The sequence below is a fragment of the Oncorhynchus masou genome, chromosome 20 (assembly GCF_036934945.1).
Source record: "Oncorhynchus masou masou isolate Uvic2021 chromosome 20, UVic_Omas_1.1, whole genome shotgun sequence".
In the NCBI taxonomy this organism is placed as follows: Eukaryota; Metazoa; Chordata; class Actinopteri; order Salmoniformes; family Salmonidae; genus Oncorhynchus; species Oncorhynchus masou.
In genome coordinates, this window is record NC_088231.1 from 15,494,006 (window position 1) to 15,511,654 (window position 17,649).

At 44.4% G+C, this 17,649-nt stretch overlaps 1 protein-coding gene across 9 annotated transcripts in view; it reads left to right on the forward strand.

Moving 5' to 3' along the window:
- Nucleotides 1–17,649, forward strand: part of LOC135507014 (type II inositol 3,4-bisphosphate 4-phosphatase-like) — a 333,119-nt gene that overhangs the window by 8,916 nt on the left and 306,554 nt on the right. For all 9 annotated transcript variants that reach the window (XM_064926488.1, XM_064926482.1, XM_064926486.1 and 6 more), the window contains exon 2: nt 10,361–10,447. The gene's annotated coding sequence lies outside the window, so the exon portion shown is untranslated. The remainder of the gene's footprint in view (nt 1–10,360; nt 10,448–17,649) is intronic.

The window sequence follows — 17,649 nt, forward strand, 5'->3', positions numbered from 1 at the left end:
CTCCCTCCCCCCTCCAGACTCCCACCCAGCCGTCTCCCTCTCCCTCCAGACTCCAGGCTCCCAGACTTCCACCCAGCCGTCTCCCTCTCCCCCAGACTCCAGACTCCCACCCAGCCGTCTCCCACTCTCCCTCCAGACTCCCACCCAGCCGTCTCCCACTCTCCCTCCAGACTCCCACCCAGCCGTCTCCCATTCTTCCTCCACTCCCACCCAGCCGTCCCTCCAGACTCCCACCCAGCCACCTCTCTCGCTCCCTCCAGACTCCCACCCAGCCGTCTCCCACTCTCCCTCCAGACTCCCACCCAGCCGTCTCCCATTCTTCCTCCAGACTCCCACCCAGCCGTCTCCCTCTCCCCCTCCAGACTCCCACCAAGCCGTCTCCCTCTCCCCTCCAGGCTCCCAGGCTCCCCAGACCCCACCCAGCCGTCTCCCTCTCCCCCTCCAGACTCCCACCCAGCCGTCTCCCACTCTCCCTCCAGACTCCCACCCAGCCGTCTCCCACTCTCCCTCCAGACTCCCACCCAGCCGTCTCCCACTCTCCCTCCAGACTCCCACCCAGCCACCTCCCTCGCTCCCTCCAGACTCCCACCCAGCCGTCTCCCACTCTCCCTCCAGACTCCCACCCAGCCATCTCCCTCCAGACTCCCACCCAGCCGTCCCCCACTCCCTCCAGACTCCACCCAGCCGTCTCCCTTCTCTCCATCCAGACTCCCACCCAGCCGTCTCCCTCCCCTCCAGACTCCCACCCAGCCGTCTCCCTTCTCCCTCCAGACTTCCACCCAGCCATCCCATCCAGACTCCCACCCAGCCGTCTCCCACTCTCCCTCCAAACTCCCACCCAGCCGTCTCCCTCTCTCCCTCCAGACTCTCCCTCCAGACTTCCACCCAGCCATCTCCCTCTCTCCCTCCAGACTTCCACCCAGCCATCTCCCTCTCTCCCTCCAGACTCCCACCCAGCCGTCTCCTTCTCTCCCTCCAGACTCCCACTCAGCCGTCTCCCTCTCTCCCTCCAGACTCCCACCCAGCCGTCTCCCTCTCTCCCTCCAGACTCCCACCCAGCTGTCTCCCTCTCTGCATCTAAAATGTTTGAATCCCATTAAGACCCGAACAGTGTCGGGGTGAATCTCAAACACTTCCAGATGCGTCATCAATGTTGTGGGCCTCCAGTCAGACAGAATCGATCCATTCATGTGTCTCCCAAATGGCACCCTACCCCTACTTACTTCTTTCAAAAATAGTGCACTAGGTAGGCAACCTACCCCTCCTGGCTCACTACACCAAGCCAAAACCCTCCTCAGGCACAACTCTCCCTCCTAACCTGTCTATCCTGTCAACTACACTTCACATCATTGCCTCAATTCCTCAACTTCTTGGAAACAAGTTAGTTCTTTTTAGTCCATTCTATTCATTCTATTTCTATGCATTTAATCCTCTCCAGTAAGCGAAATCCGGATAGATAACTTTTGAAAAACAGGACCCAGGGGATGCGGATTGTTCTGTTCCACCCTCTCACATATAGGCTGGTTGTAATGAGATTTAGGGAGGATCAAGGACCGTGTTGTGTGGGAATGGAATATAATCAGAGCTTTGGAGAGGAAAGACATTAGTATTTAGTATGTTCTAAATAGTAATAAGAGTATTTAAAGTGTGGGATTGAATGAGGATTCATAGTTCAAGTTATGAGAACAATGATTTGAGTCATTATCCACTCTGCAATTTTTACTGCAGTTATTATACGTTGTTTTTAGGCCCATTAAACCAGGTTATGCTAAGTCATTGAGCTGGAACTGCTCTGGTCAATGATTGGTTGAGAAGACACGTTTGCACCAATTAGTTAAGAAGTGAAATTAGTACTGAAACATGAGCCGAGCACAGCTTCACTCATGTTCAATTGAACTGGATGAACGCTACATTATTAGTTGACTGATTTCACCAACATTCAATGACAAAAGGGCATCAAAGAGCGTGACATATTGGCAGATGAGATCAACTGTTAGTATTCCATTGATTGCAGAGAAGAGAAATAGACATGCCACGTGTGCTCATTCACTCTCCTTCGTCTACAGTGAGGAGGAGTGTTAATTGCGGGTGAAGAGTGAGGGATCTGTGATGTGTGCAGATGGATTTGTCTCTAATTGCTCAGCTGCATGATCTCTGTGTGTTGGGATGTCTTCTCTGTTTCCAGGCTACGCACTAAAGTATCCAGTCCCTCTCAGAAACTGATTCACATATCCACTCTACAACTCAGAAAGTGGATATATACACAGTACCAGTCAAAAGTTTGGACACACCTACTCATTCTAGGGTTTTTCTTTATTTGTACTATTTTCTACATTGTAGAATAAATAGTGAAGACATCAAAACTATGAAATAACACGTGGAATCATGTAGTAACCAAAAAAGTGTTGAACAAATCTAAATATATTTGATTTTCAGTAGCCACCCTGTGCCTTGATGACAGCATTGCATAATCTTGGCATTCTCTCAACCAGCTTCATGAGGTAGTCACATGGAATACTTTTAAATTAACAGGTGGGCCTTCTTAAGTTCATTTGTGGAAGTTCTTTCCTTCTTGATGCATTGAGCCAATCAGTTGTGTTGTGACAAGGTAGGGGTGGTATACAGAAGATAGCCCTATTTGGTAAAATACCAAGTCCATATTATGGCAAGATCAGATCAAATAAGCAAAGAGACTGTCCATCACTACTTTAAGACATGAAGGTCAGCCAATACAGAACATTTCAAGAACTTTTAGAGCTTCTTCAAGTGCAGTCTCAAAACCATCAAGTGCTATGATGAAACTGGCTCTCACGAGGACCGTCACAGGAAAGGAAGACCCAGAGTTACCTCTGCTGCAGAGGGTAAGTTCATTAGAGTTGCCAGCCTCAGAAATTGTAGGCCAAATAAATGCTTCACAGAGTTCAAGTAACAGACACATCTCAAAATCAACTGTTCAGAAGAGACTGTGTGAATCAGGCCTTCATGGTCGAATTGCTGCAAAGAAACCACTACTAAAGGACTCCAATAATAAGAAGAGACTTGCTTGGGCCAAGAAACACGAGCAATAGACATTAGATTGGTTGAAATCTGTCCTTTGCTGTGATGAATCCAAATTTGAGATTTTTGGTTCCAAACGCTGTGTCTTTGTGAGACACAGAGTTGGTGAACGGATGATCTACGCATGTGTGGTTCCCACCGTGAAGCATGGAGGAGGAGGTGTGATGGTGTGGGGGTGCTTTGCTGGTGAAACTGTCAGTGATTTATTTAGAATTCAAGGCACACTCATGGCTACCACAGCATTCTGTAGGGATACGCCATCCCATCTGGTTTGTGCTTCGTGGGACTATCGTTTGTTTTTCAACAGGACAATGACCCAACACATCTCCAGGCTGTGTAAGGGCTATTTGACCAAAAAGGACAGTGATGGAGTGCTGCATCAGATGACCTGGCCTCCACAATCACCTGACCTCAACCCAATTGAGATGGTTTGGGATGAGTTGGACCACAGAGTGAAGGAAAAGCAGCCGACGAGTACTTACTATATGTGGGAACTCCTTCAAGATTGTTGGAAAAGCATTCCAGGTGAAGCTAGTTGAGAAAATGCCAAGTGTGCAAAGCTGTCCTCAAGGCAAAGGGTGGCTACTTTGAGAATCTAAAATCTATAATATATTTGATTTGTTGAACACTTTTTTGGTTACTAGATGATTCCATATGTGTTATTTCATTGTTTTGATATCTTCACTATTATTCTACAATGTAGAAAATAGTAAAACTAAAGAACAATCCTTGAATGAGTAGGTGTGTCCAAACATTTGACCGGTACTGTATATATAGGGAGAGCTTTTCGGGGATAGTTTGTTTGCTTGTGTCAGCTTTAGGTCTATGTATATGTAACGGATGTGAAACGGCTAGCTAGTTAGCGGTGGTGCGCGCTAAATAGCGTTTCAATCGGTGACGTCACTTGCTCTGAGACCTTGAAGGAGTGGTCCCCTTGCTCTGCAAGAGCCGCGGCTTTTGTGGAGCGATGGGTAACGATGCTTCGTGGGTGACTGTTGTTGATGTGTGCAGAGTGTCCCTGGTTCGCGCCCGTGTATGGGCGAGGGGACGTTCTGAAGTTATACTGTTACATATAGTCTCATAGCAAAGGATCTGAATACTTGTGTAAATTATTTGTATTTTTAATACATTTGCGAACATTTCTAAAACCTGTTTTTGCTTTGTCATTATGGGGTATTGTGTGTGTGTGTGTGTGTGTGTGTGTGTGGATTGAGGAGGGGGAAAAAAGTATTTAATCAATTTTAGAACAAGGCTGTAATGTAACAAAATGTGGGGAAAGCCAAGGGGTCTGAATGTCAGCAATCACATTTTCAGGATATTGGACTTTCAAGAAGCAAATTGTCACTTGCCACCATCATGATGATTCCAAATCCATCATATGATGCAGAACCTTTTCCAAATGTCCAACTCCTTTATTCAAATCATCTTTATGTGAATGGGCGGCAGGGTAGCCTAGTGGTTAGGTTGCAAGTTCAAACCCCCGAGCTGACAAGGTACAAATCTGTTGTTCTGCCAGTACTGAAAAGGCAGTTAACCCACTCATTGAAAATAAGAATTTGTTCTGAACTGACTTGCCTAGCTAAATAAAGGTAAAATAAAGTGCACTTATCTTGCCCAGTGAGAGAATGTTGCCCTGAAGGTGGCCATCTTGGCTGAGCACTGCTGCGTGCAGGTTATTTTCAAATACATTACCCTCCCTTTATTCAAATCATCTTCATGTGAATAAACAGTGCATATTTCTTCCCCCAGTGAGAGAATGTTGTGGCCCAGTGGAGGCCATTTTGTCTGAGCAGTGCAGCATTGTCCTAGTGAATGACAGCTCCAGCTGCATTATTGATTATCAGTGCTCGGGAGGGGGGAGGGGAGCGGGGAGCGCCACTTTCCAGCACAGCAACTTGTGTTGATAAAGCAGACATATCAGATAGGAGTTGACTGGAGCTTCTTGTAGCAGCCCTTGAGTGTCTGTGAACGTAGGAGACAGACGGCTGGTGAACGCAGCCCGGTGCGCAGCGGTAGGAGACAGGCGGCTGGTGATCGCAGCTCGGGCGCCGCAGCAAATAGCCATCCATCTGTGTAATAGGGCTTGTCAAAGTTTTAAAGTGGATCAGCAGCTCACTATGAGCGGGGCGCGTTCGTTCCGAAACGAGAGGCTGATCAGCTGTGAAAGCCCCATTGAGGGCTCTCTAAAAACGCTGTTGATGCGGAACGATTTTATTTTTGTCAGTGTGTGACTTCCTTCCTGTCCCATTCTCATTCTGTCACTGTTGTCAGGCCAGGTTTTTCTATGTTTAATCTGTACCATTCATTCTCTCCACTCCTCAACCGCATTGGTTATTTACCAACAAACGGATGTGGAATGAATTAATAATTGAATTTGTTTTCCACTCTTCTTGAAGCCTTATGTAAATGGTTGACATCTATAATTGGGCCGCCACAGCCCATCAGCGGTATAGGGACCTTTTTCTCTGTGGTTAGTTTCTTTTCAAAATAGATCCTTGTTGTGCTTGGGGTGAAGAGACTCAATGCTGCTATCCTTGTCTTATCTCTTGATCATTCTTCTTCTCACTTTCTCTCTCTCACACACACACACACACACACACACACACACACACACACACACACACACACACACACACACACACACACACACACACACACACGCTTTCCGCCGCTGTTAGTCGAACGGTATGCCAGCAGCATACCACCCTGCATCCCACTGCTGGCTTGCTTCTGAAGCTAAGCTGCTAAGCAGGGTTGGTCCTGGATGGGAGACCATATGTTGCTGGAAGTGGTGTTTGAGGGCCAGTAGGAGTCACCCTTTCCTCTGGTCTAAAATAAAATATCCCAAATTCCCAGGGCAGTGATTGGGGACATTGCCCTGTGTAGGGTGCGGTCTTTCGGATGGGACGTTAAACGGGTGTCCTGACTCTCTGTGGTCACTAAAGATCCCATGGCACTTATCGTAAGAGTAGGGGTGTCCTGTCTAAATTCCCAATCTGGCCCAGTCACCTAATCATCCCAAATTTACAATTGGCTCATTCATCCCCCTCCTCTCCCCTGTAACTATTCCCCAGGTCGTTGCTGTAAATGAGAATGTGTTCTCAGTCAACTTACCTGGTAAAATAAGGGTAAAACAAAAGATGAAGAAGTCGGTAAGATGAAGAAGCCTGCCCTCAGGCAACCCAGACAGCCCACCCACTCCCCCTCAAACAAGACATGTGATGTCTGTCTGGTTCTGTGTTCAGCAGTGTGGGGTTGGCAGAGGGGCTTATGTTATGAGGAACAGGACAGCCAACCCAGAATGGCCAACCACGAGTGAAGGACTTTGTAGAAGGTGGTAATTCAGTCTAATCATCATTACACAGTCATTACATTAAGACATCACTTATTCGTGCCTCTCTCTCTCTTTGTCTCTCTCTTTGTCTCTCTCTCTGTCTCTCTCCTCTCTCTCTCCTCTCTCTCTCTGTCCTTCTGTCTCTCTGTCTCTCTGACTCTCTCTCTGTCTCTCTCTGTCACTCTGTCTCTCTGTCTCTCGCTGTCTCTCTCTCTCTCTCTCTCTCTCTCTCTCTCTCTCTCTCTCTCTCTCTCTCTCTGTGTTCTCTGAGGCTCTGTCTGTCTCTCCTATTAATTCTCAATGTAATCACCAGTCTTGGCTGCAGCAACCAGAAACCGACTACTCAGACATGTTCTTAAAATGTAACTTTTCAAGCTTTGATGCATGTTTACTTGGCTTTTCTCCGGTCTTGGAAGAAGTGCTGATAGTTGTTGTTGTAAAAATTCTGGAGGCAATAATTGTTTGTCTCAGAGAGAACGAGAGAGACACATAAAAATATTTAAATGCATCGTTGTCCTTCGGTTAAAGATGTAACTACTGATATCATTATTGCATCATCTATTTGGACTAAGAGTACTGTACAATACAACAAGATAACTTTGTGACATCTGCTGATTTGATTTTCTGCTTCATCTCACTAACACGTTCCACACGTCTTTCACCCGGTAGACGGTTACGGAAGATATAACTGAGGAAGATATCTTCTTTTGACAGTCTCGTTACAATCAATTGAGGAATGCTTTAATCTAATCAGGGAGGGAGAGAAACATGCTCAGTCATTCTCCACACACTTTTGAACCGCTGCCATCCACTTCACAGTCTTCACTCCTAGACTGCCAGGACATGACAAGCATGTCTAACTCCTAATGCAACAGAGAGGGGCAACGCTGTTACATCCAATGCCTGTTTGCCTGAGGCCGATGCCGATGCCACGCAGGTGCTTGTACGCGAGTACATATGCATATATACACACTCGCATTCAAGTGCACACACACGGACATACACACATGTAAATAGTACTCAAGCGTATTGAACTGGTCTTGCTGTTTTGCTGTTATTTTTGTTATTTTTTTTTTTTTCCTGTTTTAATTAGTATTTTCCTTTTGTTATTTTTGTTGGTGCATTGTGGGACTGTGGCTTGGGTGGGGGGGGGGTGTAAGGAGAGGTTTGTTTTTCGGGGGTGGGGGGGGGGGTCTCGGATGGTTGAGGGGCAACTCTCGGGGGAACTGTGGAGGGATCTTGGATGGTTGGTGGCCTGGTGGTTGGGAGCTTGGGCCGGTGACTGTCGTAGATAATTGTTTCAGAAATATAATACTGTCTATAGAAATACAATACTCTCAGAAGAACTTTGTGAATTCAATGTAGACTTTAATACAAGTTATTAAGAGCCGTGATGGTCCGCGGAACAGCCACCCTTCTTAGCACTGGCTCTGCTTTTATACATACATAGTATTTGTGTACATCACATATGTAAATAAAGTTACTCCCCCTTAGTATCTGCTTTTGGTTACAACGATGGCAGAACTCTTTCCATGTTCTAAAAAATAATGTATGTACTGCATGCCTATGTTTTACGTGTTAGTCATCAGTTATCTTGCCTATATCCTTCTTCCTGTATCCTGCTGACCACAGCACGTTCAGCTGTCATGAATGCACGTATGGCCTTGGTTAATGTATTCTTTCAAAAATAGAGTATGGTCTGGGTGTCATGTGGCCTGGATATCATCTTCTCTTAATGTGCATGTCCTTGCTACTTCTTCCTAGCAGCCAAACCTATCTACATGCAATGCTGAGCTTTCCTCAATGGTTCGCTCCAACATGACCGATAGGACGCTAGTTCGGGTCCCCGTTTTGACTTGGTGGGAGTTCTGTCGATGTGCCCTTGAGCAGGGCATTGACCCTGTTTGCTCCTGTGTGTGTCTCTGGATGGGAGTCTGTTAGAAGACTGAATGTAATGTAAATGTTGAGTGGCTTCACAGCAGGTAGATTGTATGTTTTAATAGTCGATAAATCCAAAATGATAATAAAAACATTCTAATGCAACACGGTTGTGTGTGTGGACACATGTCTGTGTGTGTGTGGACACATGTCTGTGTGTGTGTGGACACATGTCTGTGTGTGTGTGTGTGGACACATGTCTGTGTGTGTGTGGACACATGTCTGTGTGTGTGTGGACACATGTCTGTGTGTGTGTGGACACATGTCTGTGTGTGTGTGGACACATGTCTGTGTGTGTGTGGACACATGTCTGTGTGTGTGTGTGTGTGCAACCTGTTGGGAGTGTATGTGCATTTGTGTGCGTGTATTCGTTGTATGTATCTGCATACACACTTGCTTGTGTGTACATGAATCCATGTATTCCTGTCTAGGCATCTCTCCAGGCACTGCAGGTCCTCAATTTTTTTTTTGTCTGGAACAGAAAGAGAGCAATCTATATTACTTTATAGTATACATATAAATCATATCCATGAGGTATTGAGCGCATATTCTCCAGTTATGGCCGCCCCACAACAAAAGCAGTTAAACACTTGGCCTGGCAAAGTATCTGTGAAATGCCCGGCCCCAGGAACTTTGAGTGATACATTTTATGCGTCCTTAGCTGCCTGTGGTAAAAACGCATTTTAAAGCTGGAGTCTGTCCAGTGGTCAATGATGCTGATTTATTAGGAAAAGGAAGCGAAGGGGTAAGAGGGAGTCCGACGGGATTCGTTTGCTTCTAAAGCACTTAGTTTGGGAAATGACGCAGAGAGAGTTGGGTATGGTGATGTCTCTCCCAGGACACATTGCCCCTCCAAGTACAGTTGCATCATCTGCATAGAAATAGATTGGGTAGAAATGCTTGGTTGAATGCAGAGCAGGCAGAGCACAGTGAGAAAGCTGTGGTCAGTGGAATACTCCAAATGATTCCGTCCTGATTCCCATCTGGTTGGCAAACATCACTTCTCCCATATGTGATAACAGGTCTATGGATTCCATTTTTAGTTCTGTCTCTCTAAAAGGGTTACAGACAGGAAATGTTTAAAGACATTTTCAACAAGCAACACTTGAAAAATGTGTGTGTGTGTGTGTGTGTGTGTGTGTGTGTGTGTGTGTGTGTGTGTGTGTGTGTGTGTGTGTGTGTGTGTGTGTGTGTGTGTGTGTGTGTGTGTGTGTGTGTGCTTCATCTTTACTGATTCCTTTGCTGCTGCCCAAGGAGAGCTTATGAATTTTATATAGCTGTGCGCTATTACACACACACACACACACACACACACACACACACACACACACACACACACACACACACACACACACACACACACACACACACACACACACACACACACACACACACACACACACACACACACACACACACACACACACAGAGACATAAGCATTCCCTAGTGTGGTGCCCTCTACAAGAGCAGCATGTCAACCACCCCCATTCCCTCCTCTCTCTCTCACACACACTCCCTTGCTCAAGAAGGGGCCATCTATCTCTACTCTGGACAGAGGCAGCAGGAGCCAATGAAAATAAAGTTAGTTTGTGCTGCAGTCACCACATTGCCAGAGCTGCAGCGAACCCACACAGCCATCTGGGAACCGCTCTGGTATTCAGCTGCACCCCTGCCTGTCCAACCCCAATGCTCCCCTCGCTCCCTCGCCGCTGCGCCACTGCCAGGGCACCAATCGTTAACAATCCCCCTATCCCCTCCTCTCTCCTCTGTCTCTCCCTCGCTTCCCCCCTCCCCCCTCCCTCCGGTCTCCCCCCTGACCTTTCCCTGGCAGTGTGTTTCTCCGCTCCAAGCGGGTGGTTTTGTCCAGTCAGCCAGCCAGGCTATAGGACAGCTGCTCTTGCTGCTGCTGTTGACATTGTCCTCAGAATCTCTGTCTGTACTGTAAACACAGCAACAGATCTGTAGAGTAACTAGTGCAGTGCCTAGAGGTGCAGGTCTGTTTACCTCCGTGTTCTCCTCTCTATCAATAGCACATCAACAAGACCGAGAGGCCGGACACACACGCAGAGGGACGGACGCAAGCTTTTTTTCTTCCTGACGACGTCCTTCGACGCCAGGTAGGAGAAGTTTATTTAATGAATTTGCTGAGTGTGTGTGGTGACAGTGTGTTGGTGAATCTTGTGGCAGAATTTGAAGCCAACGTGAGGGGCGTGTGTACATTTCTATGTGAAAGTGCACGGACCTATCAGCATGCAGATGAGCATTACTGTGCCAGTGTTTGTGTGATATTTCCTGCATTGGAAAACATTGAAAAAGTCCACTACACTGCTGCAACCATCATCCTTTGTATAAAGACGGTTGTACATTTCACATAGAGTTGCAAGGTGAGTCCATTTGTGCAGTAGTGGCTTCATTTGTTGCTGGTAAGATGCAAAACTAATAGTCTTACATGTCCCTGGCTCTATCAAAGTCCTGCCTCAACTGGTCATCTTCCCTGGTTTGGAGTGTTCCCAACAACAGTGTCAGTACTACTGTAGCTTCCATTCTGCCATGTCATTCCACTCTCCGATGTGCTCTAGTCATTTCCAGATTTTCAGTTTCTACATTGTCGTGTCTTTGGCTATGCCGGATTAAGTGATATGACATGCTATTCCATAAAATCATTTCTCCGTAATTAATATTACCCGATTGAGCTAATCATGTAAATGTAATTAACTAGAGAGTCGGGGCACCACAAAAGAATATCTATAGAGCTGTTATCTTCAGAATAAACTGTTAAAGACCTAGTAATATTTTACATCAATAGCAGTCAATATTAATGGTCACCTTAATTCAGTCTCATCTGAAAGTTGTAAATTCTTGGTTATCTTCACGAACCCTGGCTAACAAGTTGAATCAGTAATACAAAATTGGGTTTCATTATTTATTTATTAAATACCTAACTAATCACACAGAATTACATATACACATAATGAATTATACCTTGATTACAAATTACGTCATAAAGGAAAACGTCCCTAGCGGGCGGAACAGATATGACAGCTGGTTACACAAAAGAAAAGGGCTGGATTTGAGTGAAAGAGCGGGAAGACTGAGGACCAAAGGAAGAAGCTGTGCTATCGTAAATACAGTATTTTATCCATTCTAAATCCGATAACTACAATGTGCAGACTTTCCACTGTAGAGTTTATGGCATCTTATCATTGATGAGAATGTCTCAGATGACAACTGAACTGACATCATATTAATTTAGTACCACCGCATATATTCAATTGGTCGGATTACCAGAATATAGTTCATTTCCCCCCACCTTCTGATGTTCCCAGAATCTGTATGTTAACCAAGGGGTTTTCAAATTTCACATCAGTAGGGTAGAGAGAGGAAAAAGGGGGGAAGAGGTATTTATGACTGTCATAAACCTACCCCCAGGCCAACGTCATGACAACATGTAAGGAAAGTCTGACCTGGACAGTGGTCATGCCACCAGTGCAGTGTTCTGATGTTGTGGTGGGTTCTGGAACCCACATTTAGTGGCTTGTATTCTCCCGTACCCTCCAACGGCAACCGCAAGTGCAGAAACAGGTTGTAAGAACATCTCTGGATTCCTTTTGCTCCCTGGCCGGTACAGCGGTCATCCAAGGTACTTTACCTCATAATCCCTTGCACCACTAACTCACTCAGGCTGACTCAATGATACAGTGGGACAGTGGCAATGGGGATTAAGCCGTGGGTTGTAAGAGTGCGCAAGATGCTAACCCACTCGGATGAGTGAGTTTTCCCCTTAGCATTTGGTAGCCAGTGCCATTAGCATCCCGGTTTATAGCTAGCAGGTTGTCTAAGTGTAGTCTGTCGACAGAGATGGACTGCTTCACTAGGATCAGATAAACCCGCACTCAGTGTTCCCCGGCAAGATGGATGAGAACATTTGCATGCTGGCGTTGTCTGTTTCTCCACCTCTTCTCCTCCTTTCCAGTTTCCATCCACTCTTTCTTTGTATCCCTCCCGGGCTTCTTTATTTCTTAAAGAAGCGACGGCCGCCACATAAATGACGGGGTATTCAGGAGGGATATCATGGCGGTTCATGTATTATTCACAGTTGACTGGTGTTTAATTAATTGCCCCTGCAGTGAATAGTACTTGAGCACATGGGGTAGAGAAAGACAAGTGGTCCCCTTGCAAATAAAACCCAGGTCCTCTGGTTAATCAACGGGCCTCGATAGCGAGCCAGTGGAAGACGCAGCGTTCGGTAAACCAGAGGTTTAATCATACAGACAGTATGAGTTTCAAGTATTGGATGGGAGATAAAGCAGTTTCAAGTATTGGATGGGAGATAAAGCAGTTTCAAGTATTGGATGGGAGATAGAGGTGGGACTGTGAGATTTAAAGGGAGACCGCTCTGACTGAAGAGATGCCCTGTTGTCTTGTTATGTCGTTATTAATTATATGTCACGTGTGGTAGGATACTGTTTTCCTGAGCGCTGGCTCAGGTGGCTTGACATTCCTTGTTTCCATGTATCTCTCTCAGCCAGATAAAGTGGGTTATCCCATTTGGAAACAACTGCAGAGATCCTGAAACACTCATGAGTCATGACGTGCTGTTGTTTTAAGGGCTACTTTCTGTTTACCCTTCGTTGTGTATCATGTTGCACAACAGCTGATGAAACTAACACTGTAGAAGTGTGGGAAAAATGGGATCAGTGTTATTTTCTGGTAGTTATTTCCTGGTTGTAAATATAATCTACACTGGACCTTCTAATCAGCAGGTTTGCATGGGCGAGAGTTTCAGCTTTCCATGGTGACATCACCATGAAGTAAATGGGTTATTAGACAAATAGCCAATCTGCCAATCTGCCAATAGTTTGTTTTCAGTCTCCCACTCCCCACTCAGACCACTCCCAGACAGTCCTAGCAAAATCCTTTATTGAGAAATTGTTTTTCTTGCCTAAAAGCTCTTTTTGCCCATTTCAATGGAAACCTATTACAGTAAGGTGCTCACTTGTTACCCTGAAATGACATGATATTGATATAAAAAGTTTTTTTAAGGAGAGAAAACTTTTGAGTTTTCACATTCCCTCTTCTGAAGTTTCTTTTTAATTGTTTACCAAGTCTACAAGCAGTTACTGGCAGACTTCAATGGTTTCTCTCTCTCTCTCTCTCTCTCTCTCTCTCTCTCTCTCTCTCTCTCTCTCTCACTCTCTCTCTCTCTCTCTCTCTGACTTTCTCACTCTCTCTCTCTCACTCTCTAACTCTCTCACTCTCTAACTCTCACTCTCTCTAACTCTCTCTCTCTAACTCTCTCTCTCTCTCTCTCTCTAACTCTCTAACTCTCTCTCTCTAACTCTCTCTCTCACACTCTCTCTCACTCTCTCTCTCAATTCAATTCAATTCAAGGGCTTTATTGGCATGGGAAACATGTGTTAACATTGCCAAAGCAAGTGAGGTAGATAATATATAAAGTTAATATATAAAGTGAAATAAACAATAAAAATTAACAGTAAACATCACACATACAGAAGTTTCAAAACAATAAAGACATTACAAATGTCATATCATATATATATATACAGTGTTTTAATAATGTACAAATTGTAAAGGACACAAAATAAACAAGCATAGATATGGGTTGTATTTACAATGGTGTGTGTTCTTCACTGGTTGCCCTTTTCTCGTGGCAACAGGTCACAAATCTTGCTGCTGTGATGGCACACTGTGGAATTTCACCCAGTAGATATGGGAGTTTTTCAAAATTGGATTTGTTTTCGAATTCTTTCTGGATCTGTGTAATCTGAGGGAAATATGTCTCTCTAATATGATCATACATTGGGCAGGAGGTTAGGAAGTGCAGCTCAGTTTCCACCTCATTTTGTGGGCAGTGAGCACATAGCCTGTCTTCTCTTGAGAGCCATGTCTGCCTACGGCGGCCTTTCTCAATAACAAGGCTATGCTCGCTGAGTCTGTACATAGTCAAAGCTTTCCTTAATTTTGGGTCAGTCACAGTGGTCAGGTATTCTGCCGCTGTGTACTCTCTGTGTAGGGCCAAATAGCATTCCAGTTTGCTCTGTTTTTTTGTTAATTCTTTCCAATGTGTCAAGTAATTATCTTTTTGTTTTCTCATGATTTGGTTGGGTCTAATTGTGCTGCTGTCCTGGGGCTCTGTGGGGTGTGTTTGTGTTTGTGAACAGAGCCCCAGGACCAGCTTGCTTAGGGGACTCTTCTCCAGGTTCATCTCTCTGTAGGTGATCGCTTTGTTATGGAAGGTTTGGGAATCGCTTCCTTTTAGGTGGTTATAGAATTTAACGGCTCTTTTCTGGAATTTGATAATTAGTGGGTATCGGCCTAATTCTGCTCTGCATGCATTATTTGGTGTTCTTCGTTGTACACGGAGGATATTTTTGCAGAATTCTGCGTACAGTCTCTCAATTTGGTGTTTGTCCCATTTTGTGAAGTCTTGGTTGGTGAGCGGACCCCAGAGCTCACAACCATAAAGGGCAATGGGCTCTATGACTGATTCAAGTATTTTTAGCCAAATCCCTAATTGGTATGTTGAAATTTATGTTCCTTTTGATGGCATAGAATGCCCTTCTTGCCTTGTCTCTCAGATCGTTCACAGCTTTGTGGAAGTTACCTGTGGCGCTGATGTTTAGGCCAAGGTATGTATAGTTTTTTGTGTGCTTTAGGGCAACAGTGTTTAGATGGAATTTGTATTTGTGGTCCTGGTGACTGGACCTTTTTTGGAACACCATTATTTTGGTCTTACTGAGATTTACTGTCAGGGCCCAGGTCTGACAGAATCTGTGCATAAGATCTAGGTGCTGCTGTAGGCCCTCCTTGGTTGGTGACAGAAGCACCAGATCATCAGCAGACATTTGACTTCGGATTCTAGTAGGGCGAGGCCGGGTGCTGCAGACTTTTCTAGTGCCCGCGCCAATTCGTTGATATATATGTTGAAGAGTGTGGGGCTTAAGCTGCATCCCTGTCTAACCCCACGACCCGGTGTGAAGAAATGTGTGTGTTTTTTGCCAATTTTAACCGCACACTTGTTGTTTGTGTACATGGATTTTATAATGTTGTATGTTTTACCCCCAACACCACTTTCCATCAGTTTGTATAGCAGACCCTCATGCCAAATTGAGTCAAAGGCTTTTTTGAAATCAACAAAGCTTGAGAAGACTTTCTAACTCTCTCTCTAACTCCCACCCACTCGCCTACTTTCTCATATGCACGATCTTAGTCAGACGAAATGTGTTATCCCATTTGGACACAATGGCAGAGACCGTGAACATGGCATGCTGTATTTTAATGGTGTGATCATTGTTGCCGAAGGCTACTGTGTGTACACGGTCTCTCATGCTGTTAGATAGCATTCTGTTGTTTTACATACAAATGTCTTTCTTTTTACATCCTTTAGTGTCTTTCTAAACTATGTTGCATTATGTACATTTTTATGGAGCGCAACAGCACTGCTTGTCATGGTTTATTCATTACAGATAAAACAGATGGCCTAATCATCAAATCATTAAGGAGGGAACACTATGGAGTTGTCAAATTCCCCCTTCTGAAGTTTCTATTTAATTCTTTACCAAATCTTCAAGCTGTTACTGGTCGACTTCATTGGTTTCTGAGGCAAATTGTCCCTCCCTCGCTCCCTGGCTATCTCTCTGGCTCTCTCTCTCCCTCCCTCTCTCTCTCTTTCTCCATCTCTTTATTTAACTCCCACCCACTCCCCTACTTTCTCATATCTGTTGTATTGTGTGACCTTATTCTAGTCACAGCATCACATGAATCACCTCCATCTCCCTAAGGTTCTTAACCTCATAACTAAACCAAACCACTTTGCCTCTTTCTTGTCATAGAGCCACAGATGTAGTGTTGGTGGAGAATACCTACATAGCCTAGAATTTATCCTTGGATACAAAATTCCCATGAAGCTACACAGAGAGACACATGACAGCTAGGTCTGCTGTAATGAACTTTCAGCGAGTCCGAGGTATGTGGTTTCAGTGAGTCAGAGGTACAGTATGTGGTCTTAATTAAATGTTTGAATATGTTGTAAAGGGGATTGGGTTAAATTAAATTCTTTCTCCCGTTTCCTGGGGCAGGTTTAGAATGCAAGGTGTACGTGGCGACCTTCATGTCAACATTAGCCTCGACCACAAAAATGGTACGGCAGCCATATTTTCTTTCTCTAGCAGTGTTTTGTTCTAGTTCTGTTCAGAGTGATGATCTGGCCACCATTTGTAACTGTACGACTCTGTATTAAACACTGTGGCAAAAGCCTGCTTCATTAAGAATCACTTGAAAATAAGGTCTGATGCATAAAAGCCCGACAGACTTTTATGCGCTCATTAATAAACATTTATGACTTAATTCTAATGTGACTGACAGCCTATTTATATGTGATCGTTGCATAAAAGTCCTTTGAGTTCATCATAGTAGAATGCACTGTGAAAAGTTACTGCCTAATTCATTAAAGAAGTTGAGTAGTGGCTACTCAAACATCTCCAACGGTCAGATGAACTCAAACCATATAAGTGGTACTAACTACTAACTATCTCAATAAGATCTCTTATCGCTTAACGTTTTTGAGAACTGTGAACAAGTTTTAAGTTATTGAGTAAACTTTAAGATTGAGTTATTACAAGTTATGATTATTTAATATTTTAAAGTCAATCTAACATTTATTAAATAAGTTGATCTTACTTGATTTTATCATATTTTACGTCTTTACTTAAAATAAAGTAGTAGTCAGACACTGATATTTGAGTAAAAAACACTATCTGTGTAGTGCTGAGATAGAATTCTAATGTTTTTGCAAGTTGTGAATATTTAACAGTGCCATGTGGGTCTGTTTTTAGAGGATTGTGGGTAATTCAACATTTTTTTGACTGATACTCTCACACAATGTTGTATGCATATGTGAAGCATATTTCTAAAATAGAGCAGCTTGTTGTGCTATGAGGTGTAATTGTTAATGATGAACAAATTAGAGGTCGACCGATTAATCGGAATGGCTGATTAATTAGGTCCGATTTCAAGTTTTCATAACAATCGGAAATCTGTATTTTTGGCCAATTTAAAACATGTTTTTTTTACACCTTTATTTAACTAGGCAAGTCAGTTAAGAACATACTCTTATTTTCAATGACGGCCTAGGAATGGTAGATTAACTGCCTTGTTCAGTGGCAGAACGACAGATTTTTACATTGTCAGATCGGGGATTCAATCTTGCAATCTTACAGTTAACTAGTCCAACGCTCTAACCACCTGCCTCTCATTGCACTCCACGAGGGGCCTGCCTGTTACGCGAATGCAGTAAGAA